General features: G+C 43.3%; 3 long non-coding RNA genes across 3 annotated transcripts; 1 reads left to right on the top strand and 2 right to left on the bottom strand.

Moving 5' to 3' along the window:
* The first annotated feature begins 908 nt into the window (after nt 1–908).
* On the top strand, nt 909–1,816 carry LOC114429838 (uncharacterized). The gene is made up of 3 exons (XR_003669956.1): nt 909–1,065; nt 1,153–1,375; nt 1,768–1,816. It is a non-coding gene; the product is annotated as an uncharacterized LOC114429838 (long non-coding RNA).
* An 18,688-nt stretch (nt 1,817–20,504) lies between these two features.
* On the bottom strand, nt 20,505–22,831 carry LOC114429833 (uncharacterized). The gene is made up of 3 exons (XR_003669952.1): nt 22,820–22,831; nt 21,876–21,922; nt 20,505–20,750 (listed from the first exon to the last, which is right to left on the bottom strand). It is a non-coding gene; the product is annotated as an uncharacterized LOC114429833 (long non-coding RNA).
* A 216-nt stretch (nt 22,832–23,047) lies between these two features.
* LOC114429827 (uncharacterized) lies at nt 23,048–25,907 on the bottom strand. The gene is made up of 3 exons (XR_003669946.1): nt 24,921–25,907; nt 23,380–23,418; nt 23,048–23,069 (listed from the first exon to the last, which is right to left on the bottom strand). It is a non-coding gene; the product is annotated as an uncharacterized LOC114429827 (long non-coding RNA).
* Nucleotides 25,908–27,823: the final 1,916 nt, after the last annotated feature.

Here is a 27,823-nt window from a genome sequence, read left to right as displayed (position 1 = left end):
GGGTGTATGTGCTTCAGGGATGTTATTTTAGGTTTGTTGTTTGTATTCATGTTAGTAAACTTGATTAGTTTTTGTGTTGTGTCTCCTTTCTATTGGCTGTTGGCAACACGTGTTTGCAGATGGGTTAAGGGTGAGCCTATTAGAATATGAGAGAGCCTGTTCATGAAGAAGGTCATGACTGAACAGTGTATGAACGTTCAGGGAGAGCAGCTCACTGTTCACTGGTGCTTTTGTTCTTTTGTGAAAAGGTAACGGCAATTAAATAAAGAGATGTTTGTTTCAAATAACAAAAGTTAAAGCTGTGCCTGTTTTTATTGCACAGTCAAACTAATTTCATGACAAATAGCCTATATCATAGAATTTTAGTCGATTTTTAGTCGTTAAAAAATGTTGATGACTAAAATGTTTCTAAAATCAAATGACATTTTAGTCACAAGACTAAATAAAAACTAAATCAAAAATTGCTGCCAAAATTAACACTGATATGACTACACATACTTATAGGTATGCTTACAATGAAGGGTTAACTACCAAATAATGTAATTGTCAGAAACAGAACTCAGCCTCATAAATATCCATTTTTACAGTGAGCTCCCAAGGAGCCATGCACAATCACTACCTTCACATAAAATAAACCACATCATAAAGTGCTGCTTACCTTTCAGAGGAAGAAAACTTCTGAAAGCAATATGGCGCCCTGCACAAACTTCTCTCAGCAACTACGGTGTCACTGAAGAAAAGTGCAGCATGTGAGCTGTCACTCCAACCAAACCAACCGTGCCTCTGTGCCACCTGCTGGCCAACCGGAACAGACTTACATGTATATCTGCATATCTAATGGTTGTTCTGTATCGTCTTTATTTTTACTTTATCTGTTGTTATGCTGCTCAGGGCCTTGTTTTGATGCTGCTGCAATGGCTTCATGTTCCTCGGCCACACTTGGAGGAGCTGTTCACGTCCACAGGGAGGAAAGGAGACAGCGTGCTGATGGAGCAAACTCTGTTTACCATGTGGGGTAACATCGGCTTACAAGGATTCAACCTCCAATCTCAAAAACACATTATGGTAAGAAGTCTTATGTCTGTATTTGTGTATTTGTAAATATTAATAAAACAGTTTTACAAATATTTGATTTCACGCCTTTGCGTCTAGATCAATTGATGCGAAAATCGAAGCAAGTGAACCTGTGACTAATTAATCTGGGTCTACGCTGCGTCTTCTGCTGCTGTCCAACAACACTCCGCCGCATCCGTGTCCGGCTGCCGTTAAAAGAAAACAAGCGGTCGCTGCAGCAGTCATACAGCTAACATCAGGAGGAACATGCTAAACAAACAGTGACACATTCAACAGAAGGAACTCTATAGTACGAGAGCAGGTAGGAGTTTTCTCTGACACATAGAAAGTGTCATCTAAGAACTTCCCGTTTGTGAGCCCAGAGATAGCGAGTAGGATGTCAAAATGAGTGACAGCATGTAGCTCAGTCAGCAGGATAAAACCTGTTTGTAGTGCCTTTCACTGAACATGGAGGCCTTTCTTCATGGCTGTTCACTTTAATGAAGATGTGTTAAAGCACCAGAGCTGCTGAACTCCTTGTGTGTGAGAGCCTGTTTGGTTTATGTCATTTGAAATTGAACATGATCAAAGTGTCGTGCGTTCACATTAACTTTATTAATACCCATGGAGTCATTGGGTTGTGTTAGCAGCATATACAACAACTGACAGTAAACACAATGCATGTGTTGATGATTTTCTGTGTCCTCTTCACAGATACTGTGTGTTGATACCCCAGTATTTTCTGAGCCAGTCATCTACAAAGTGAGTTACTAACACAGCCACAACTGTTATGTTGTGTTATTTTAAATGATACAATGATTCTGTACATGGTTTGTAAACCTTCAGCTGTAATGGAAACAGTAGTGCTTTTTATATTGTTTGAATGGAAATGTAACCGTGCCCTGACAGATTTGTTTTCTTCTTTTCTTCTTCTTAGAATTCTTTTCTTCTTTCGCATTAAAAAGAAGAAAATGAATCATAATATTAATTAATAATAATTAAGAAGGAGAGGTTGGTGTCTTTAGATAAGCATGTGTTTCAGAGATTCAGTGTAGTTTTGAGTGTGAGTACCAGTATGTGTTTGGCATGGTGTGCTGCTGATTTTGATTGAGCTTTGTATTCTTTCAGGTCTTGTATACATTCAAAATGAGTACTGTGATTAAGTTTGTGCGGCATTATTATCAATACGTAGGGAGTGGCAGAGATGCCTGATTGTCAGGGCTCCTTGTACAAACAGAGCACAGTGTTGAGTAATAGGGCATAGAAACTTCAAGGTCCGCCAAAGAAACTGTTATTACTAACAGCAGCGTTACAGTGAGGAAACATACAATAATTATTCTATAACCCTATTCCCAGTTTGTTTGGGTGTTGTCAGAGCTTATTGCCTTTGATTAGGTGGTTGTTGTTGCAAAGAGCGTAAGAGAACCACACAGCCTCTGCTCTCTTGTTTCTGTGCTCCTGTAATACCTTTCATTCTGCTCTGTAGCCACTTAAGGTTTATATCCATTTTGATGTTGTTGTTGTCACATACACACTGTCACAAATGTTTAATTGAACGCTGGCTATCATACACAGGAAGAGGGATGCGATAGACGTGTATCCAGTGATTAGCCTGGCTGCCTCTCTAAACCCCTCTGGAAATGGTAAAAGCATTTTTGTAACTTCTATACAGATCCACAGTTTACTAAACATTGCAGATTGACACTAAGAGGAAAGATGTTTTATATAGGCTACTATGAATGAGCTGAGACACTCCATAAATCATGTGTACAGGTGTACCTGAAGGGGCAGATGAAAGCTACAGACAGCAGGTCATCAGCTCTAACAGAAGAGACGACTCAACAAAAAGGCACGAGACGTCGTACAATATGTGGTCTTAATAATACAGTTACATTGTTCTAAGTGTTTTGTTGTTGGATTTCAGTTACCACCCCCATGTACGTTGGTATCAGACGGTCAACTGTGCAGTTGCAAGAGTGATCTTGGTGAACCCAGAAAGTCAGCGCTGTGATTTCTTCTCTGACAGAGTCATCTACAGGTCTGTCAGGACCAGACCACCAGTGTTTGCTCACTCACTTTCATCACATCCAACATTCAGTGGAACTTTCTGTCCAGAGCATTTTACACTGGTGGTAGTGGGTACATGTTCGGCATGCCAGTCTGTAAACTAGACAAACAAACGGTGTCACACAGTTCCGGGTTACAGTTTAATGTAAAGGGCATCTCATTCAGTCACTTTCCTTTGGTGCTACTGTGATTGTTCTGTATTCTGTTGTTTCTGAATAATACAGCTGTCTCATAATTGGATTTAAAGGAAATCTACATTTAATTTGTGATTACATTATCATGAAATTTGATTGGCCTAACATTATACTAATTTAGCAAAGATATCTTTACTCTGCTGCAGTTACATTCATTCATGTCAGGGAACAAACTTCTTTGTTTGCACAGACTCAATATACCCGCCCTCATTTGTGTCAGATTTTCATTGTATACATTACATAACAGTAGAATACAGCTTGCCCATCTGATTCCTAAGACCTTCTATCAGCAGCAAATATGTAACTTGGTTGTTGGTGCATTTCTTGACTGTCAGTATACATGATTCCTTGTGGTTGCTCACCTGTGGGAAGCTTCCAAGGAATTATAGTGGTTTATTGGTTCACCCTGACAAAGAATGAGGAGGGATATAGGGGAAGATTATAGAGTTTGAGAGATGTTCATGAAACAATGTAGAATATTAATGTTCCCTTTTGTGTTTTTGCAAATTGAAATCGTAAATTGCCTTAAATGCTTCCGAATTGCAAACAAGTGACCTGGTATGGAGGAAACTTGGAGTGTGTTGATGCCCTCTTTTTGTTCTGCAGTGGCAGAGTGAATGGTCGTCAGTACAGAGCCGACCTGGAGCTTTACCAGAATATTGTTGCTGAACAGTGCTGCTGGGAAATGAAGTCCAACGACCCCGTTCTCAAACTAGTCAAACAGCAGCAGGGACACTGGGAAAGACTTGTCAGGACTAAGGTACTCGACTTGTGTTCAGTCTACAGCAGAAATGTAGAATTTTTCCACATCATCTTTTGATTGATTTAAAAGGTGATTTATCTTTCTAGAGTATTTTTGTGAAAATGTTACTTTTGAATTATTAGTCAGTTGGAAAAAATATTCTCCCTTGCTGTCAAAGTAAATAGTGGCCAGTATAGAGTAAGTAATAAGAGTAATCAGAGTAAGTAATTCTCACGAAATACTAAGTGGTATCAAGAAGTATGAAAAAAAACATATAAAATAAATAACATAAAAAAAACTATGAAACCTGTAGTAATATACAAATGGTCCACCAGAGGGAGCCAGCGCGAGTGCACACACATATATATATATATATATATATATATATAGAGAGAGAGAGAGAGAGAGAGAGAGGGAGGGAGGGAGGGGGGGAGAGAGGGAGAGGGAGAGAGAGAGAGAGAGAGAGGGGGGGAGGGAGAGACAGGAGAGAGAGAGGGAGGGAGAGAGAGGGAGAGGAGAGAGAGAGAGAGGGAGAGAGAGAAAGGGAGGGAGGGAGGGGGGGAGAGAGGGAGAGAGAGAGAGAGGGGGGGGGGGGAGAGAGGGAGAGAGAGAAAGGGAGGGAGGGAGAGAGAGAGAGGGAGGGAGAGACAGGAGAGAGAGAGGGAGAGAGAGAGAGGGAGGGAGAGAGAGAGAGGGAGGGAGAGAGAGAGGGAGAGGGAGAGAGAGAGAAAGGGAGGGAGGGAGGGAGAGAGAGACAGGAGAGAGGGAGAGGGAGAGAGAGAGAGGGAGCAGAGAAAGAACGGACAGACAAGTCATGTTACAAGTTGGGAGGCTCAGGCATTATTTTATATCTGTCATGTCAAAGTTGATCCAAAATATTGAGTTGGAGTTATTAGTGTTTGTATTGCAGCAGTTTTAAATGGTGTTTTCCACTTAGGTCCATTAACTCCTATTATAATACTACATTTTAATATCAGAGCCATAACAACATGGAATCATGCATTTCTTAATGTAAGGGTTTCATTTGTGAGGACATGTCAAAGTTCATGATCATAAATTCAGCTTCACATTCTTCATTTCACTGCTTCTAAGACAAAAACATGTTCTGACCTGAAATCACAGTCAGTGATTCAAATGAAAGTGAAACATCATCAACATTTAAAGCACAAAGTTGAAGCTGCTGTCACTTCCACACACTCTGCTTCTACACACAGCACAGACTCACTGAGGAACCAGAACCCAACCAGAACCCAGCATGTAGAGGCTGAGTGAATGTGGTGCTGAAGGTGTGGAGGTGGATCAGTGTGTCAGAGGAGACTCTGTAGAAGGACAGAGTGCCAGCAGGACAGTCCACATACACTGCTGCTCTGTCAGAGCCAGAGGAGGAGGAGATGGATGTTCCTCTGTTATTGTGACAGACATAGTAACCACGATCACAGCAGATCAGACTCCAGGACTGATTGTTTCCTCCAAACACGCAGTCATCACTGCGTCCTTTCCTTCTGATTCTTCTGTAACTCACTGATATATTAACCCCTCCTCTCCACTCGACCTCCCAGTAACAGCGACCAGTCAGAACATTTCTACACAGCAGCTGAGGCCACCTGTCAAATCTGTCTGGATGATCAGGATATGGCTGCTCCTCCTCCTCCACACGTGTCACCTTCCTGTTGTTGTCAGACAGTTTGAGCTTTGTGTTTGAGTACTGAGTTTGTGTCGACTTCAAGTTGACAGAAATCTGATGGAGAGAAAAAGACACAGCTGCAGTTTATCATCTGACACATCTGATGGCTTCATTCTGTCTTTACTGACTGATGTGTTGTTCATTCATACAAAGTTTATCATCAGACTTTTTGTCACTAATGTTTGAATGAACAAACACACAACTATCAGCTTTGTGTTCAAACACAAACTGGATATTTGCAGCAATGTGAGTAAAGACAGACGACACATTTAGAACATGAGAAGAACAGCAGCATCAACTGTATCATTGGATAAAGAGCATCATCCAAAAGCCCCACACACACACACACACACACACACACACACACACACACACACACACACTGATTTTCAAAATAAAAGCCTCCAAATCATTACACACCTTACTAGGCCTGGTAAACTACACACAAGCCACCCAGAAATATGCAGACACACACTATACACACCTGCCAACACACAGACACACAAACATGGATTTTCAAAATAAAAGACCCTGCACAATAACAGGATATGGCTGACGTGTAGATTTTCAAAATAAAACACTTAAACATGTTTTAACATGCATTAGGGAGTGTCCCCAACCCCCCCCCCCCCCCCACACACACACACACACACACACTTACACAGACACACACTGATTTTCAAAATAAAAGCCTCTAATTCATTACACAGCTAACTAGCGCTAGCCACCCCTACAAATTATACATCAAATCGACCGGCTCGGTCAGGACTACGACCCTCTGAGGTTTGGTAGCGATCGGATAAACGGTGTTTGAAAAAATCCAGAAAAACTGCGATCGACCCTCCCCACATGCATCAAATCACTGTCAAAACTTTGAAGGCATGGCGTTTGGGCATGCTTTCACACAGAACCTTCATTCAAAATGTAAAATGTAGATAAACATTAGACCTCTGACATATTGAGTCCCCATGTCTGTGCCACTTTTTGTTTTGACAGGCAAGCCACTTAAGCTGACCTAACCCCCCTCATAGGAAATAATGGGAAACTGGTGAGATCCCTGACAAAACCCAGCTAACTTTGGAAGCCTATCAGTCTGGCATGCTTCTACACAGAATATTCATTTCAACTGCAAACTGCTCATAAGGAGTTGGACTTTATCATATTGAGTCCTCATGTTCATGTCTTTTACCAAACTTCATAAAATAGCAGCCAAAGTCACATCCACATCTTTAGGATTCCTCCATTCAGAATGAATGGAGAAGCTTGGGGCCTATTAAACCTTATATAAAACCAATCAGAAACACTGTAAAAGCATGAAATGTCATCAGTGGCATCTTTCACATCTGCCGGTGATCAGGAATGAGGTTTGGTGGTATATAATGGGGCGGACCGGCAGCAGAGTGTGGGTGAGCGTGCATTGGCCCACTCAAAATGTCTTGTGAAATTTTCTAGGTTATATATACAATAGTTATTTCTATTTTCTTTCCTGTTTGGTTCTTCTGTCCTTATGTTCCTTTCTTTGGTTGGGATTGTTGGTGCATTATCATTGAGGGTTCTTCCTGTAGAACAGACCAAAAGTCCAGTTCATATGTTCACTGGGCCGAAGCCTCTGTCATAAAATCAATAATGTCATAATATGCCACCAGTACTGTTGTCCACAGGATGAAATCACACGTTTAAAAATGATTATTATTTATATATATTTAACATTTCACCACAAGATGGCAGCAAACATGGTCAAACTCTCACCACCCTGTTTGCCAGTGATCTGTGTTTTTTTTATTGCCCATTTCTAAAATGGCAAGTGTGAGTAAGAAAAGGAAGGTTGACAGCGAAGGCCGAAGTTTCAGGACAAGTGGAAATGGAAGAAGAATGTGAGGGCAAGACATCTTGCACATTGAAACCTGTGTTGGAGCCAGACCTGCCCCCTTTACTGCAGCTGAGAGCCCAGTCTCTTCCTTCTCATCAGAGGTCCCTCGTTAATCGCGGGGTTACGTTCCAAAAATAACCCGCAAAAGGTGAAATCCGTGAAGTGATGGGCTTTATTTTTTACAGTTATTCTAGATGCTTTAAGGCTGTGAAGCCCTCACTACACACTTTATACTCCTTTCTCTCCTGTTCAAACACTGTCAGAGTTCAAACCTTCATAAAAATAAGTCCAGTGTTACAGAATGAAACCAAAGCACAAAGCAAAATAAAAGGAAATATAATAACTGAAGATTAAACAATGGTTTGTGAAATGGAAGTTGTGGTGGCTGCACTAAAATGAATGATAAGTTAATGTGGTCTGTTCAGAGCTGTCAGTAAAAGCTTGTTTAACTGGTTTCGGCTGTCCCGCCTAACAAATGAAGAGATTGCTTCCAAAACGCTATAAATCCAGAAAAAAGTGTTTTCTTTCCAAAAAGGGTTTATATGAAACTTCTAGTTTATGTTTCAAACTGTAATATATCATCATGAGTTTGTCATAACATCAAAAAATCTGATCTATATTTTGATTTTAAACATTTATTAAACACCCAAAAAGCTATAAATCCATTTAATCAAAAAACTCATTTTATGTATTTATATATGTATTTCTAATAATATTATTTCGCCGGCTGTCAGTTGATCCGCATGACAAAAGTTTTTCTCTTTAGATTTTCTGATTCTGTATGGAAGGCTTCCACTTTTTTCCCATGGAAGAAAAGAGGACTGCCTCATGGATACTGTCAAAGTTATTCATTTCACACAGCTAAAACACTCATTTAAAAGACGGCTGGACATACTTTCTATCTACTGACAGGGCGCCGCCATGACAGTTGGAAAGCTGCCCCGTGATTGGTTGAATGGAAATGCTGCATTGTGCTGAAAATCAGGGCGTTTGTAGCAGATTGGGAAAAAAGGGAAGAAGCGGTGCAGGGAAACATGGCGGATAACGTGTTTTGTTACTAATTGATTACAAACTTTAAACAGACCCCGTGTGAAACTTATTTTGGTGGTAACTCGTTTTCTTAAACAGTGGCGTTTCTCGCCCTAACCCTAACCCTAATAATGCTGCTCACAGCTCAGTGTCTCAGTGTCCTCACTCTTCAGTCCATCAGTCCAGTCTGACCCTTTGGATGAGATTCTTTGTGTCTGAGTCCTGCCTGCTTTTGGACTGTGGAGCTGTTTCTTCCTGTGTTTGGACCTTTTCAACCCTTTGTGGTCTCTTATTGGATTTTGTCTTTTGTCTGCTTTGGTTGTCTCTGTTATGTCCCAGGCTGAGGGGAAACCCACACACAGCATGTCTGCACCTCCCCACTCGTCCCCACTCTCAGATCGGCAGCTACACAGGCTGGTTTCAGTGTTAGGCTGCAGTTCATGAACTCAGAGCTGAGCAGTGCCCAAACAAACACAGAGACACTACAACACACTAAAGCTCCCTAACAAGAGAAAAAAGGAAAACCAATGACAAAGCTGGAACCTAAAACTCCTGCTGGGGAGTAATAAACTCCAGTAAACACCAAAGAAATCCAACCGCCGAGGCTGCGCTACAACAGCTCTGATGGACTGATACAACACTGACTCATGCACAATAACATGAGGAAAGACTGAGTCAAACTTACACTTCCTCAGCCCAGGTTTTAACCTCTGCTCTCCACCATGCTCCACCCTGCAGGAAGAAACACAGTCAGAATGATTTTCTAACCAACATGAGTCCAAACTGCTGATCAACATGAAGCAGAGTTCCTCAGTTTGTCAGAGACACACAAACAGACTGAAACTCATCTGTGTCGACTCCAGAAGAGTCTCTCCTGATCTGCTCTGTGTTTATTCATGTCCTCCATTCTGTGAAATATTGCTCTCTGTCAGTGCTTTACTGTAAAATCCTCTTCATGCAGCAACAGTGTAGGTTTGATCTCAGCATTGTGCATTTATCCAAAGCAGCAAACAAGCCACACTGTCTCTGACTGTTTGTTCCTTTCACTCTATATGCAAACACAAGCCTGGTTCACATGTGTCATGGATGGAAGAGTTTCTGACACACTTCAAATAAATACATTCACTCATGTCTGAGTGTAGTTTTTACAGTGATAATATTGTAGTGTCTCCCTGCTCTCTGTCTCTGACTGAAGGAACTCCTCCTTCTACCATTGTGTTGTCGTCTCCTCTGAAGCTTCACATATGGATTGTTTCAGGAACATTTGTTTGTGGAAATAATTCAGTGGTTCTTACAGCTGAGGACATTAATAAGTAGGGCATCATTTTGTATTTGATCTGCACTAAGTGTGACTGAAAATCAGTCTGTTTGTATTTTGACATGAAGAATGTGTATAAAGAAAAGTGAAGTTAACATGATGGACACTTAATGATGGAGGAAGATGAACATCAGGGATCAGTGATTATTTCTTCTCTGCAGTTTCAGTCCATCCATCAACAGCTGTGGATATATGAGCTAAACTGACAGACTGAGGAGGACTCATGCTCTGTGGTCTCTGTGTACCTGAGAGTCTTCAGACTACAATCTGGACTGTTGAGTAAAGCAGACAGCAGCTTCACTCCTGAGTCTCCTGGATGATTGTAGCTCAGGTCCAGCTCTCTCAGATAGGAGGGGTTGGAGGTCAGAGCCGAGGCCAGAGAAGCACAGCCCTCCTGTGTGATCAGACAACCTGACAGACTGGAGGTACAAAACATGTCATGAACTCAAGAAGAAAGAAGGAAAATCCAACAGATCTTCAACATGAACATGAAGCAGAATTTAACTGATGATCAAAAAGCTGGATCCTGACCTGAGAGTCTCCAATCTACAATCTGGACCCCCTAATCCACGAGACAGCTGCTTTACTCCTGAATCCTGCAGGTCGTTATTATCCAGATCCAGCTCTCTCAGACTAGAGGACTGGGAGCTGAGGACTGAGGACAGAGCTTCACAGCTTCTCTCTGAGAGGTTACAGCTGCTCAGACTGAAAGAAATGAAATGTGTACATTTAACAATACTGAATAATTGTAAGAAGTAGAGCAGTGCAATGAAAAAAACAATTCTACAACATGAAAGGACACTATTGTCTAAGCTTAGTAATGTCAGTGGTTATAATTTGTGAATTATGTTTGTACATTTTTATTATTAATCATCTGTCATTTCTATGGCAGAGAACAGGAATCAGCCAATCAGAAAAAAATGTATTGTTGCCAGGTGAGGTCTGAGATTCAGCTGCAAGCACACCGTGCAGCAGACGTTATGGCATATAGGGCAGGCCAGGAGTGAGAGACAGGGAGCGGGTTTCCTTCTATATTGATCCTCCCTTTGTGTTTCAGTCACTTCATGTGAACTGATTGTGTGTGCTGATCAACACAAGCAGACACATCAGCACAGATTCATGTGAACTAAGTTACCTGTTGTGCTTTTTTTGGAGGCTTTGGGTAATCTGTTTCTAATCTGTTTAATCTGATCTGTTCTGTGAAGTCTCTAAAACCTGACAGTGCAGCTGATGGCCTCATTGGGAATACAGTGAAACAGAAATGTGGTTTTTGTGGTTAAAGTCATGGTGGCACAGAGGTAGACAGTAACAGATGTAAACATTTTTGTTAGGATTCTGTGTTTCTTGATTTGTTTTCTGTTTAGTTTTCATTCCTGCCCTGAGTCTGTGATCTGTGTGTTTGCAGCTGTGTCTTGTGTTTCCTGTTTTATTTTGAAAGTCCATGTTTCCCCTTGTGTTCCTGTGTGTTTTACTTCCTTGTGTTTCCCGCCTTTAGGATTGCTTGCCCCACCCTGATGTCTCACCTGTGTCTTGTTACCCTTCTGTATTTAAGTCCTGTGCTCCCCTTTGTTCTTGTTAGTCCGTCCGTGTATCCATGCCATGTTCCTGTGTGTGTTCCCTTCCTCCCTTTTGGATCTCCTTTAGGTTTGGTTTGTTTTTTACTGCTGGTTCTTGGTGATTTAGTTAGTTGTTTTTTACTCCTTTCATTTGTACTTTGTGTTCTGGGATTTTATGTTTTTGACCCGTTTTGGCTTCATTAAAAGCTCTCTTTTAGTTCACCTCAGCCTCAGTGTCTGCATTTGGGTCCAAACTCCCCCCATAACATAACAGAACGGACTAACCATAAATGGACCCAGCAGACTGTGTTTCAGCCTGGAAGGCTATTAAAAGACAATGGAGATTCCTCCAAGCAGAGGTGGACGAGGTGGACTCCTTAATTCCTCCCCCTCAAGACAATCAGGAGATCCGGCAATGGGTCTCCTACCGGATTTCGGTTTTACAGTTGCTGGGGGACCTATGCCTCGAAAAGGAGAGACTATCTACCCGGATAATCTATACTTTGGAGGATAAGCCTTGGCTAATTGACCTGCTCCTACCTGCGTATGAGGAAATGGAGAGGTTCCCCACGCCAGTGGCCCCAATGCTTCCCCCCTGGTTCACCCAGCCTGTATTCAAACCAGCCGGTCCATCCCTGTCTGTTCCTGCTCCGGCTCCAGCTGCAGTCTCCGTCTCCTCATCCCCTGACCCTGTCGAGGTTTACCCCTCGTCCTCAACGGAGGCAGTTGGATTACCGTCCTCATGGGTTTCTACAGCAGCTGGTAGTCTGACATCTTCATGTCCACCAGTTCACTCCTCCCTGTCTGTTTCTGCTCCAGCTGAATTCTCCGCCACCTCTTCCCCTGACCCTGTTGAGGCTCCCTCCTCGTCTTCAGCGGAGCCAGCTGGACTCCCTTCCCCGCCTGTCCCAGTGTCAGCTAGTGGGCTGACGTCTACGCCATTGCCAGCTGAACTCCTCCCGTTAGTTCCTGTGCCGGCCGGTGATCCTGAGCCTTCTATGGAGCCGGTTGGTTCTACACTGTGTGTTCCTGTGTCAACTGGTGATCCGACATCCTCGCCATTACCAGCATCTCCTGCATCTCCAACCTTGGTCTCCGTCTCCTCATCTCCTGATCCCACGGGGGCTCGCCCCCCAATCTCTATGAAGCCAACTGGACTTCCTCCTTCGTGGGTTTCTGCAGAGGTTGGTAGCCTCACATCTTCGCCCGCGCCAGCTGTTCCAGTTCCTGCTCCAGCTGCTGTCTCTGCCTCCTTATCCCCTTGCCCTGCCGAGGCTCACCCCTCGTCTTCAGCGGAGCCAGCTGGACTCCCCTCACGTATTCCTGCGCCAGCTGATGGTCTGATGCCTGCTCGTCCCTCCCTGTCTGTTCCAGTTCCTGCTATGGCCCCCGCCTCCTCATTCCCTGAGCCCGCTAGGGCTCTCCCCCCATCGTCTGCGGAGCCAGCTAAACCCCCTTCCTCATGTGTTCCTGCTCCTGAGCTAGCTGGTGGACCAGAGGCTAGCCTGATGCTGTTTGGACTCCACGTGTCACCACCTGTTTCAGAGGCTACCAGTGCTGCCTTGAGTGGAGTTCCTGCTGAGGTACTGGAGTTTGTATATCTTGGGACAGTGGTGGCTCTGACTGTAACTCTGGGGGTTGCCAGTTTGGATTATGGGGGGGCTCCATCACAGCCACTATGGGCTGCCTGCTCAGACTCTGGGGAACCTTCTCACTTCAATCCTGATGGACCCTCTGTTCTGGTGACCTGCCCTGACCCTGGTGTTCCACCGCTCCCGAGTTGCAGACCCGACGCCGGTGGCCCTTCGCCTCTGGCCTCCAGTGCCGTTGCTGGTGGTCCTCCCTCGTCCCTGGTTTCCTGTCCGGACCCCGGAGGGTCCTCGTCCCTGGTTTCCTGTCCGGACCCTGGAGGGTCTTCGGTTCTGGTTTCCTGTCCGGACCCCGGAGGGTCCTCGTCCCTGGTTTCCTGTCCGGACCCCGGAGGGTCCTCGTCCCTGGTTTCCTGTCCGGACCCTGGAGGGTCTTCGGTTCTGGTTTCCTGTCCGGACCCTGGAGGGTCCTCGGCTCTGGTCTCCTGCCTGGACCCTGGAGGGTCCTCCTCCTCTCTGCCGGCCTTCTGCCCTGACCCTGGTGGGCCAGCCTCCTCGTCCCTGCCGGCCTTCTGCCCTGACCCTGGAGGGTCAGCCTCCTCGTCTCTGCCGGCCTTCTGCCCTGACCCTGGAGGGCCAGCCTCCTCGTCTCTGCCGGCCTTCTGCCCTGACCCTGGAGGGCCAGCCTCCTCGTCTCTGCCGGCCTTCTGCCCTGACCCTGGAGGGCCAGCCTCCTCATCTCCACTGGTCTTCTGCCCGGACCCAGGAGGGTCTGCTGCCTCGTCTTCGCTGGTGTTCTGCCCGGACCCTGGAGGGTCCGCATCTCCATCGCTGGTGGTCTTCCGCCCGGACCCAGGAGGGTCCGCATCTCCATCGCTGGTGGTCTTCCGCCCGGACCCCGGAGGGTTCAGATCTCTGTCCCTGCTGGTCTTTCGCCCGGACCCTGGAGGGTTCACCTCTCTGTCCCTGCTGGTCTTCTGACCAGACCCTGGAGGGCCCATGACTCTGCCTCTACTTTTGCCCTTCTCCCTGCCTCTGTTGGGCTTCTGCCGGGACCCAGAGAGTCCCAGGCCCCTGACTGTTTTGGCCCCCTGGCCGTTTTTTGACTCTGTGGTCTCACAGTGGCCACTTTGAACTTCGTTTCCCTCTTCCTGAACTTCTGCCCGTTGGGTCCCCTTTTGTTTGAACTCTGATCCTTGTGGTTTTGTTTTGATCCCTCCTCCGGACCTCCCCCCTCCCTCCCGGCTCAGCTGTGACTTTTGTTTTTTTTTTCCCTGGGACGTCTGGGATCCGTCCCTTGAAGGGGGGGTACTGTTAGGATTCTGTGTTTCTTGATTTGTTTTCTGTTTAGTTTTCATTCCTGCCCTGAGTCTGTGATCTGTGTGTTTGCAGCTGTGTCTTGTGTTTCCTGTTTTATTTTGAAAGTCCATGTTTCCCCTTGTGTTCCTGTGTGTTTTACTTCCTTGTGTTTCCCGCCTTTAGGATTGCTTGCCCCACCCTGATGTCTCACCTGTGTCTTGTTACCCTTCTGTATTTAAGTCCTGTGCTCCCCTTTGTTCTTGTTAGTCCGTCCGTGTATCCATGCCATGTTCCTGTGTGTGTTCCCTTCCTCCCTTTTGGATCTCCTTTAGGTTTGGTTTGTTTTTTACTGCTGGTTCTTGGTGATTTAGTTAGTTGTTTTTTACTCCTTTCATTTGTACTTTGTGTTCTGGGATTTTATGTTTTTGACCCGTTTTGGCTTCATTAAAAGCTCTCTTTTAGTTCACCTCAGCCTCAGTGTCTGCATTTGGGTCCAAACTCCCCCCATAACATAACAATTTTGTTCTAATAACCTGTTAGTGTAGTGCCACCATGAGGCTGACAGAACTGTTTCATTTTCAGTTGGTTTTATATTTGTCATCATGGCTTAAAATAAATAAGGAGTTATTGAATCTCTCAGTAATAGTTGTTGAGTTAACCCTTTACTTCTGTCAGTATAATGTTGTTGAAATCCACCAGAATGCAGGAAATGGCTTCTACTTCATCCAAAATGTTCTGGGGGAGGTAACTCTGATACTTTTCCACATTAAAACCATACAGCCTGTCCTTATTAGCTTTAGATATGATTCCAGCCTCAGACCTTTATGGTGTATTTCCAGGCTATTCTTTAAGGTCAGTGACTTCATATTGTTCATCTTCAGCAGTTTCTGTTTCATAACTTCCTAATGTTCAAAGGTTTTCTACTTTTCACAATAAAACAGCTTCATCTATTCAAAGTGTTTCAGCAACTTAAATTCAGACTGCAGATTCTCCAGCAATTCAGAGCAATCCTTCACATCATTCAGAGCAATGCTTCAGCTGCAGCAACCAAACTCACATTTTCTGCAGGAAATGCTTTCTAGTTAACTTTGTGTTCATAGTGTGTCAATTCATATTTTCGTCTTGTTTAATGAGTTGCAGTTTAATGTTATAGATGTACTTGCACAATCCATCATCATTTAATCTCTTGAGTGAAGCCTACATCTAGAAGGTTTCATTCCTAAATGTGTTTTGTTTGTAACCCAGTTTAAAATCCCCACATGTTTTAATGAGTGTTGATCATTTCAGTTCAAGTTTAAATGTGTAAGCATTTAAAATGTGATTTAAAAGGGTAAAAAAGTGTTACATGTTTGTTGTGTTATGTTAAAGAATGTTGCTGAAAGATGTCCCACCAGCATAGATGGGGTTAATAACAAGTGACAGGACCGTGAGCACAGTGTGACACAGACTAGGAGAGGTGTGTCGGAGAAACATGTGTAACACAGAGATTTTCTGTCTTCATTTCTAAGTTAGCAGTGCACAAAACGGTGTGTAACTTGTGTCTTAAGGTTGTTGACAGGACAATCTGTGAGAAGAAGTCTAGCAGCATACTGAGAGGCGGGAAGACTTTCAGCACGAAGTTCAGACGGTTTATGTTTGGTGCTAATGCTAAAGCTAGCTGTTAGCCACCTGGAAGAATAGATTCAAGTCAGTTGATGACAAGTGAAGGGACTTTTTCTAGCTCTAGTTGGACTCACTCAGTCGACTGTTTGAGGAGCTCATCTGCTGTTTTCCACCTGAGGACAGAGAAGAGACACGGACGGAGGTTGGAGCCACTAGGACTTGGGAGTTTCTTCCGGCAAGAAGAGAGGATAGAGACAGTAGACGGAGTCTGTGGTGAGATGCTGATGCTGAGCCTGCTCCTGTGACTGTTGGAGGACGGGACTGGAACACCTCAGGTGCTTGTTTTATTTTGCTCACAGAGTGAAGCGGCCATTAAGTTTTGGGCGTCCACGAACACAAGCACCGCATCAGGCCTGCTGCGGTATATGTCAGTCTGTAATCATTTAAGTTGCTGCTTTATAGAGTGTATTAAGGTGTGGGGGCCACAACTTTTGTTTAAGTGACCTTGAGGTTGGTAAACTGAGTTTCTGAATTCATTAGAGGGTTAAGAAAAAGGTTATATTGTGTTTTTGCCTCCAAACAGCTGGAGTGTTTTTCTTTAAAAAAGTGACATTTGATGTTTAAGGCTCCAAAACAATATTCTAATTTTATTTTCATTTCTTAGTTCACCAGCATTAACCTTTTCTTAAATAACAGAGAATTATTTTTCTAAAACCTTGTGTTGTGTTACTTATTACTCACCTGAGAAAGGGCAGTGATTCAATTGCAGAGACATATGCAGACGTAGTTAAGATCTTCATTAAAAATATAATTTAAAGATGGCCATTTGATTGATGGGTTAAACACTGCACTTGTGTGTATTAAAGGGACATCCAAGATAATAATTAAAACTGAGTTAATCAGGGTTAAGAAACATTGGATAAATACTTTAAAAGAACCTAAAAGCCTGCCCTCATCTGTAATGTGGTGAGAGTTGCTCCTCTGGCACTTCCTGTGTTTTTCATTTCTTGCTCGTTTCCTTGTTTTTGTTCTTTCCAGGCGCGATGGTCCAGCTGGGTGGAGTCGTGGCTTCTTCTCACCTGGGTTCCGTTTCCCGTCATTCCGCCGGCTACTTAAGCGCCGCCTCCCTTCTCCTCGGCGCCAGTTCTTCACTGCTATTTTCGTACTAAGCAACCAGCCACCTTTCTGTCCGTTCTAAGTGACCTTGTTTTTTGCCTAGGCCTCCAGCCACGCCACCCGGTTGTTTCTCACCCTGGAACTGAGTTGTGCTTCGCCCTCGTGGTTGTTTGTCGTTCCTCCTTCAAGTTACCTCGTAGTTCGCCCTTGTGGTTGTTTTTGGTTATATTTTGGACTCAGCTCAGTTTTCGCCTCAGTGGTAGTTTTTTGTTTTCTCTATTAAAGTGAGTAAATGTACCTGCTTCTGGATCTCCGTCTGTGATCGCACATAACATCATCAATATGACTACAGAGGGGAGCGCTACATGTTGTTGAAGTGTTTTCTATATTCACATATGTTTGTCGGAAATATTTGACACCAGAAAGTTCCAACAATTTTATTTTGGAACTCATTTGTACTAGTTATATCTACAACTCATGCTGATATACAACAATGAAATGTGAAGACTGGATCAACACCCAGATTTACCCTGACCCGAGGATCTGCAGTCTTGGGACTTCAGAGCTCACCCCACCACAAACTTTACATCACAACACATAAAACTATTGAGACTGACCTCAGAGTCTGCAGTCCACAACTCTCCAGAAAACCACGTAGCTGCTCCACATCCTGCAGGTGGTTCCCACTGAGGTCCAGATATCTCAGCTGGGAGGGGTTAGCCTTCAGAGCTGATCCCAGAGAGCTGATCTCTGACAAACCACAGCCACACAACCTAATAAAACAACACAAGACATTGATAGAGCCATTGATACCACTGATCATCTAATAATATGGGATAACATTAAAACATACAGATGACTGTTACTGGGAGGGAAGAAAATAATAATTATTCACTGAATTACTGAGCAACATTTGAACATATGAGTAGATCTGATTTGTCATCAGAGCAACAGTGACTGAAGATACACATGTCTGTGGTCCTTTTCTGTCTGTCAGTCCTGACAGATGATTTAAAAACTGGACCTCAGCCTAATAATAACATTAACTGACCTAAGAACCTGCAGTATGCAGTGAGGACTGTCCAGTCCAGCACATAGCTGCTTCAGTCCTGAATCCTGCAGCCTGTTCTGGTTCATGTCGAGCTCTGTCAGATGGGAGGGGTCGGACTTCAGAGCTGAGGCCACAACTTCCCAGTGAGTCTCTGAGAGTTTACAGTCAGAAAGTCTGTGATGACAGAAATATCAGAACATTATGAAAGGGACACTTTAAGTAGTAGCAGTGATCTCATTTGATCTGACTGTTTGACATGTAACAATAGTTCTGATCATTCTCATCGTCTCATTTTGACAGTGTATTTCACTTTATTCCTCTGTTGTAGGTTCTTCCAGCTGATATTGCTGAAAGATAAATTCTTCTCTTTCATTCAGAGACTTTTAAGAGTTATTCTGTTGTGTGACATCCTGATTGAACTGTTTGTGTAATGGTATGTGTCTGCATGTTTGCATACCATGATGTTGTGCTGCAGTTTTTGCAGTCTTTGTATCTATGTAGTTTGTGCAGCTCTTTGGCCACGTGCAGCTGTTTTAACTACAAATAAAGACACATTTATTGTCCATTCATTTAACAGCTTCAAACAGAAACATACAAAACAATGTTTTCACAGTAGAAGAACATCCGAGACAAAAACACAGCTGATGTGATGTGTCAATGAACACAAGGAGCTCTGTTAGAGAGAAACACAGTGTGAATGTGTCTAAGAACTAAACCAGTAATCTGCACTGATTGGTCACATCTGGACTCACCTGAACTTTCTGCAGTTCCTCACAGCTGGAAGCAGTCTCAATCGTCCTTCTGTTGTTGTGTTGTACTTCATCAGGTCTAGCTCATCAAGAACCTCCTCTGACATCTGCAGCATGTAGGCCAGAGCTGAGCAGTGGATCTCAGAGAGTTCCTTCTCTGATCTGGTCTCTGACTGCAGGAACTCTTGGATCTCCTGATGCACTGAGAGGTCGTTCATCTCCATCAGACAGTGGAAGATGTTGATGCTTCTGTCAGGAGACACTGTATGAGTGCGTCTCTGTTTCAGGTCGTCGATGGCTGTCTGGATGGTCTCTGAACTGATCTCTGTCTGACCCAGCAGGTCTCCTAAGAGTCTCTGATTTGACTGCAGGGAGAGACCATGAAGGAAGCGAACCATCAGGTCCAGGTGGCCAGTTTCACTCTTCAGAGATTTCTCCATGACTCTGTACAGGATGTCATCCAGAGATGACCAACTTTTCTTTCCCAGGAAGTTCACCAGCTCTTCATCGTCCCCATCAATGAAACAGCGTATGAGGTGGAAAGCAGCCAGAAACTCCTGAACGCTCAGGTGAACAAAGCAGAATGTTGTGAATTCCTGTTTCCTTCTCTTCTCTTCTTTGAAGATCTCTGTGAACACTCCTGAGTACACTGAGGCGTCACTGAAATCGATGCCACACTCTTTCAGATCCTTCTCATAGAAGATCATGTTGCCCTTTTCCAGCTGCTGAAGAGCCAGTTTTGCTAGTGAAAAAATGCACTGCCTGGACTTATCTGGTCCACATTTCTCTTTGGTCTGATTTGCCTGAAACTTCAGAAACTCTGCATACATCTCAGTCAGGGTCTTGGGCAGCTCTCCTCCCTCTCTGGTTTTCAACCTGTCCTCCAGAACTGTGGCAGTGATCCAGCAGAAGACTGGGATGTGGCACATGATGTGGAGGCTTCGTGATGTCTTGATGTGGGAGATGATCCTGCTGGCCTGCTCCTCCTCTCTGAACCTCTTCCTGAAGTACTCCTCCTTCTGTGGGTCAGTGAACCCTCTGACCTCTGTCACCACATCCACACACATACGAGGGATCTGTTTGGCTGCTGCAGGCCGTGTGGTTATCCATATGCGAGCGGAACGCAGCAGTTTTCCATTGATGAGGTTTTTCACCAAGATATCGGTGGTGGAGGACTTAGTTACATCAACAGAGTGACTATCATCAACATGAAGGTCCAGATGAAGGCGGCTCTCATCCAGTCCATCAAACACAAAGAGAAGCTTGAATTCACTCTTGTCATAGTTGCTGTTTCCTGATGATTCTAAAGCAGTAAAGATACAATTAAGAGCCTCCTCTTTGATGCCCTTAGCCTCTGGGATACATTTATGAATGAGGTTTGCCAAACTGAACTGTTTTCCCATCAGTGGATTCAGCTGGCGGAAGGAGAAGGGGAAAATGAGATGCACATCTTGATTGGCTGTTCCTTCAGCCCAGTCCAGCATAAACTTTTGCACCAGGAAGGTCTTTCCAATTCCTGCGATTCCGTTGGTCAGCACTGTTTTTACGGGTCTTTTTTTTCCAGAAGGATGTTGGAACATGTCTCTGGGTTTGACAGATGTCTCAGTGTCTCTGGGCCTCCAGGCTTTCTGGATCTGTTGGACCTCATGCTGTGTGTTGATGTGTATGTCAGGGCTGGCTGTGATGTATAGCTCTGTGTAGATATCAATCAGACACTCTTTATCTTCTGCCCAGCCTTCTCGTGTATACTGAAACTTGTCCTCGAAGTGTGATCGGAGTTTCTTTTGGTAATATGTGATGTGGCGTGGCTCCGGTACTGGAACCATCCCATCTGTCAAAGACAGTGAGTAGTGTTTACACATATAGGCAGACCTTGTCTGTCTTAACTAACTTTCCCAGGCAGTTCAGTGTGTCCCTACAAAGCAGAACAGATCCATTATCATCCAAAAAACGAATTCATCTTGGCAATGCTATGGCTAAGAGAGTAAATCAAGGCAACTGAACACATGGATGGTCTTTGTTGTTTTCTGTAAACATTTCACTGCTCCCCCTAACCACCTTCACTCATGGTACAAACTACTAATAAATAAACTTAACTTGAGCTTCTATGGTAATATAACAAAACACATTAAAACATATGAGTTTTAATGGACAATTAAGTGTCAGTATTAGTGTGAGTGTAATGTGGTAGTTTTGTTTTTGCAACACTGACACTAGTGTAGAGTTTTAACACTATTGTCAGCCAGTGTTACTTTCTAACACCTGTCAGAGTTGAAATATACAATCTGAAAAGACAAAGGAAGTGATTGGGGCACCTTAAACACTGCAGTGTTTGGTACACAGGCTGGATCCAGTGTTAGGCTGTAGTTCATGAACTCAGAGGGGAGCAGTGCCCAAATCAACAAACAAAAAGACACTAAAACACACTAAAGTTCCCTAACAAAAGAAAAAAAATGGCAAAGCTGGAACCTAAAACTCCTGACCCAAAAACAGGAGAACAAAGAAAAAGGGCGTCTCCCTCCTACAAGCTGCAGCTACACATGACAATATATACAGAGCTACTTACAAATGACAATGACTGATCCAAAAGCAAGATGGACTCCAGCTACACAAACACATCAACACAACAGGTACTCAGACACAGACTAAAGACACACAAATCATCTGGCTCATGTGAGAGTGGAAGTGAGGAGGACATGAGACTAAAAAGACACCTGGGACATGCTAGCAGGTCACAGTCCATATTCACTCCAATGACATCGCATCCAGACGTTTGATGGACAAAAGCCTTTTTCTTGTTGCATATGTGGGTCAGAACAATAAGGATCCAGTAAGTGTGCAATGACACTGTGACTGAATACAAGAGACAAATGTCCATTAAAGACAGGACTTCTGATGGACTGATAGAACACTGACTCATGCACAATAACATGAGGAAAGACTGAGTCAAACTTACCCTTCCTCACATCAGGTTTTAACGTCTGCTCTCCACCATGGTCCACCCTGCAGGAAGAAACACATTCTGACTGTGTTATATCAAAGGCTGTCATGTGTGTAGCTACGTTGGTTGGCAGCATCAAAACACATGTGAGACAGTGAGTTCGAGACACAAGAGATGGCAGCCAAAAAGAACGTCTATATAAGGAGCTATTCTGTAATGAAACCTGTCAGCCATGTAAAGTTCACTATTGAAATTAGTTCATCATAATAATAACTGATGCATGGCATCTAACAGGCTAATCGCTGCACAATAGTCCTAACAGTCCTCTTAAGGTCTCCTTTAGAAAACAGGACACTCATAGTATTTCTGACTAAAACCATCTTACATATGTTCACAAAGAAACCAGGGAAGATGAAGCATTTGCTAATGATAATATGGAGTAAGGAGGCGTTCAGTTCATGTGTTGTGCTTAAAAATATTGTTCATATTATGATGTTAAAATACATTTTCCTCTCTGTTTTTTTGAGAGTGAGTGGTTTAAAAAAAAGAAAATGGGAGATGAGTAGTTCTAGTATGGAAAGTAATGGTCCAGCCAAATTGTCTCATGTTAATGTTGATATTTATAATCAGTTAAGCTGATAATGAGAATATTTATAATGACCATTGAGAGGCCATGTTTTACATGGTACATGGTTGTGTATACATGTGTTTATATGTCCGTATCTATATGTAAAGACATATTCTGTTATGAGAATATTATTGTAACCCTATTTTGGCCTATACAGGCCGGGTGTCTTTTCTTTATGTGGATCCCTGGGTTCAAGATCTTTCAGAGCCGAAAACTCTGTTTATATGTAAACGAAGGGAAAAGTAAAGGTAACACGAGTAAAATATAGAATATATATTGTTCCCTCATGATGACACTGGTGTTCAGGCCTGGGTGTCCTCACAGAGCTTACGTCTTATTGAGGTCATCGATGAGCAGCTGCTCGTGCGTCTGGAGGATGTGGTAGAATTTATCTTTGGCCTCTGTTCCAGCTTGCAGGAACGTGTAGAGCTCCCTGACCTTGTCCTGGTTGGTGGGCTGAGCTCTGATCCGATCATATGCTTCCTGCTGGATGACCGAGCCCAAGAGCTGGTCCAGGATGGGGTCGATGTTGCTGATTCTCTGGATCAGGTCGGCTCTGTGTTCATCCACAAAGTGTATATCTGAGAGGAGAGCAGAGAAAGATGATCACCTCTGTGGTGTGTTCAGGAACCCCTGCCCTCTGTCCTGTGAGGACTGATGGGCTTCAGGGTGTATAGAACGCTGAGTGCCTGACATTTCCCAGTTTGGGATCAATCAAAGAATAAAGATCATCAGTCTATCAGCTGGTTTATGGTGTGTTCAAGAGGAACTGGTGCTGACCTTTGGACTCTGCCCTCTTTGTGAGGTCAGAGAGGTCAAAGGTCAGGTCAGTAAAAACCCAAATACTCGCACTGAGGTGTGTGTGGTGTACAGAGAGAAGACTGTACTCACGGTCAGCGGGCTTTGCCATCAGTCCAGCTGTGTCTTCAGCTGAAAGAGAGAAGGAGACACCGTCAGTGACAGACTCATAAGTGATACAAACTAACAGGGAATGCAACTGTTACCTTAACAAGAATACATTTTAAACCAAACACAACAATATGTAAACGTAATTACATTTATTTGATCCAACAACTCACCAAGTTCACTTTTTGGAGTGTCATCAAAGAACTGTGCATGTCACACAGTCAAGTGCTGCCACCCAGTGTCAGGTATAAGTATCAGATTGGTGATTCAACAGTGTTGTGTTGAATTTACTTAGATGGTTTGTGTTGCTCACTGAGTTCCTTCTGGACAGAGGAATAACGTGAGCAATGCAATGTGTGGCCGTCCAATTAGCAGCAGCACAGTAAAAGCCGCTTTCATTCAGTCATTCTTGTCTGTAATGATGCAGTTTGTACCCAGAAGGGCTCACAATAGGAAAATCAACCTCATTTAAAGTGAGTGTTATATTTATTTTGAATATAATTAAATGTGATGTAACTATTTTTGGTATATACATTTGTGGCAGGTGGCGGTGCAGTGAAGCCATCAGATGGTTCAGGCTGTGTAAAGGCCTCCATCAGCAGTGACAGTTTCTCTGTTTACAGACTGAAGTGGCTCCTTTAACTTGGAGGATGTGGACACAGATGATGTTTCCCTCCCAGTGAATTCACTCAGACATTAAAGGTCTGCTGAAGCTCCCACTGGAGACAAGCGTGCACTTTCATTTCAGAAAGCACAGAGGCAACTTCATCGGGTTCATATAGCAGGAAGCTGCACTCTGTCAGATCTGATTTCATTTTATATATTGTGGATTTATGACCTGTATTTCTTCTAGATACACCCTATGTATTTTATGCATATCTGTACAGGAGGACCGTGGATTCGGGGGGGGGGGGGGATTCATGTTTGTGCATGTTCATAAAAAATAAAAAAGAAAGAAACAGTATTTCTGTATACACTGAATCTCACTGCCTTGCATCCCCCAAATGATGTCTTTAAAATATAATATATTGAATAAAACATTCAAAATTGCTGAAAATGGTTGAAATAGTTTAGTTGCCCAAAACATTTAACTCCAAGGCCGACTCATATAATGTGTCATTTAACTGGAATTTTTGCAACATTTGATTTATAATAATTGAACTAGTGTCCTGTCTGTTTAATGTGACTCAGCTGAACTAAAACCACCTTCAGTCACTCCGCAGTCTTCCGGGACAGCTCGTAGGACTAAACAAGATGCACCTGAATGCACCATGAAATCAGCAGCGTTGTGGTACCCTTTACCATAAAATCAATGTATTCACACAACAAACTGTACACGTGGACAGAGTGCGGCCACAACACTGGTGTTAATCCCAGAAACAGTCTGATGTGCTAGAGTCAGAGAATAAAGCGACATTTTCTCTGTGAACAGTGAACTTTACAAAAAGAACAATTCCCCACAGAACTGACGTACAATATCGCTCAATCAGTTACAGGGCAGTAAAGATCAATGAGGTGATTCTCACCTGCTGAATCAGTCCTGACTTCCAGAAGCTTCCACCTTCATGTGTGGAGCTGCTCGTTCTGCTGCCGTCTGACTGGAAGGGAAATCAAAAAAGGGAACTCCACAAAAACCATAAAACAGGGAACCTGATACAAACATGTGATGTCAGCAGCTCAGTGAACACGCAAAAGCAGAAAATATGAATACAATTACAAATAAATCATTTCAAAATTAAAAACAACTGTTCTAAAACAAATTTTCTGCACAAACAGAATTTACACTCATGTTATCTCTGTTTTATATTATTGAATAAATGTTATAAAGTTTAAAGGAACACCAACAAAGAAAAAAAAGAGCTTTTAGTCAGAGTTCAGTTCAGTTGTTACTTCCTCATTCACATTTTCACCATTGACATCTGTTATTCATGTGGTTGCTTTTGCTTCATTAGTCACAACAACTCCTCCATGGTATTTCTGTTTGGACTGTAAATATTAAATCAAGAGAGGCCTGTGTAGAGTGTCATTGTTAGTTCTCTGCTGTCAGTTGCTTCATTTCCTCCTGAAGATTTTGCAAACACTCGACTTCCTCTCAGCTTCTGTGTCATACTTCTCTTTAATTTGTTTGACTTCACTGAACTGACCTCGTCTTGGTCACATAGATCCACTTTTCTTATATAAATAAAATATGTACACATACATCAGTGATCTGCACATAATGCATGTGAACGTAGCTATCCCCACAACACAGATGTGTCCCCACGTCTGTGGAACAGTCTGCCTCTTCAAGGCAGATCTGCTCCACCTGTAGAAGAGTTTAACAGCAGACTCAAAACTCATTTGTTTTCCTTGGCTTTTAACACTGAATAGGCAGCTCACCTTGGCTTTCATCCTTTTATCACTATTTTATGCATGTTTGACCTTGTTTACTGTACTTTTATTATTTTACTTTGATTGTATTAATACATGACTGACTCCTGTGTACTGATAGAACTGATCTGACTCCACCCGTCTCCATCATTCATAGAACATAACCTGTATAGCTGCTTCCTGTCATACTGTAAGCACATACATAACAACAGCACAGGATGAATCTATGCATAGAAACAGAGAATCACACAATATACTATAATCATCCATAATTTAATATAAATATTATTAGTGTTTATTTAATTCATGATAGATGCCAATATAATAACTGTAATCAATACTGAACTATAAAATATCTGATCAATGATCAAACTGATATACAGATATTGACAGATTCTCACCTGCTGAATCAGTTCTGACTTCTGAAGTTTCCACCTTCATGTGTGGAGCTGCTCGTTCTGCTGCTGTCTGTCAGGAAATCAAAAACAGAAGTAACGTTACAAAACACAATCACACAAAAACACAGAAATATAAATAAATAAAAATTACTTTTAGTGCTTACCTTTTAACATATGTCCAGCGACCGCAGATGAAAACTAGCCCTCAGGTTGATTCTTGTGCATTTACAGAAATGTTACCGTCTCATCTGAAGCTCCTCCTTCACAGCACTCAACATCTTATCTGAGGGCAGCAGGGGCTGATGGGAGTTTTGAGCAGCTCATCTTCATTTGGCCTCTGCTGCATCACAGTGTCACTAGAGGAAACTAAGGTTCTTCCTGTTAAGTTTGCCTTCAAGTACTTAGCTTGGGGTCAGGCTTTGACCTAGAGACAATTCTGAGTGCTGTATAAATAAAATTGAATTGAATTCATGAAGAAAGGGTTTGCTGTCAGGACCATACCAAACCTCATCCCTCAAAGTGGAGCCACATGAGCGCCAGAGATGAGGTTTGTTTTTCCTGTGGAGAGTCAAATTGTAGATTGTACAGCTCAGAGTGTAGAAAGAACAGAGTCCACATAGTTAGCAAGGACAAAGACTTAAACAGGATGTTGTGGTGTGCTGGCTGCAGCTTCCGCAGCTGCATCTGCTTGTAAATTTCCATCACGTCATCAGTGTGGTTAGTGTTGCTGCAAAAAAAAAAAAAAAAAGGTGTTAGAACACGCCTGTGTTTCAACAGGGCCCCAAACTCATTTGCTCATTGCTTCTGTTACAGCAATCGGTTTGGTTGACTGAGCAGATAAGTAAACACCAGGTCTCGTTTCCACAGTGTAAAAGAACTGAAGTCATGTATTGACTCTTTTCACCTACAGTCTGAATAGTCTAGTCAGGTCAGGCAGTCCAAGGGTGGGAGTAGCCTGTAATGCTAGCTGAAGGGCTCGAAATGTGTGACTTTGTCATGTCATGTTAGCATAAATAAGAGCAGAGGGGTCCTGTTTCAATGGATACTGCTGTTGGCAAGGTCTATGATCATGTCATGAGCCAGGGTCTTGGCTCCTTGTCTTTTATTATATTGTTTATTTTGTTATTTAGTTTTCAGTGTTTGTCCTCTTTCTCTGCTTCTCCTCAGTCCTTCCCTCTCTCTTTCTCTTCCTCCCTCCTGTTCTCTGCTCCTCAGTCCTTCCCTCTCTCCTCCTCTAGCCTCCTCCCTGATTATCAGCTCCTCCCTAATTGTGTTCACCTGTGTCGTCTCTCCTCTTTTTAAGCCCTGTGCCTTCCCTTTGTCTTTGTCAGTTCTTCCCTTGTGATTCCCCGTGTGCACCCCCGTGTGTACTCCCTTGTGATCACCTGCCTTTCACCGTCTCATCGTCCTCCTTCTTCCTCCATGCTTTTCTGCCCTCCTCAGGTTTGGTTTTGTTATTTTGTGTTTTTTGTACTTTTTGCGTTTTTGACCGGCACTGTGTTCAGTGGCCTTGCTTTAGTTCTCCTGCTCCTCTGGACTGGGTTTTTGTGTTGGCTTTAAATAAAGCTCCCCTTTTGTTGAACATTATTTTGTCTGCGCCTGGGTCCTATTAAGAACTACACCGCACATAACAGATCAGACTTAGGAGGATGACAGATTCA

Source organism: Parambassis ranga, unplaced genomic scaffold (assembly GCF_900634625.1).
Source record: "Parambassis ranga unplaced genomic scaffold, fParRan2.1 scaffold_21_arrow_ctg1, whole genome shotgun sequence".
Lineage (NCBI taxonomy): Eukaryota > Metazoa > Chordata > Actinopteri > Ambassidae > Parambassis > Parambassis ranga.
This window is presented reverse-complemented; position numbering and strand designations above follow the sequence as displayed.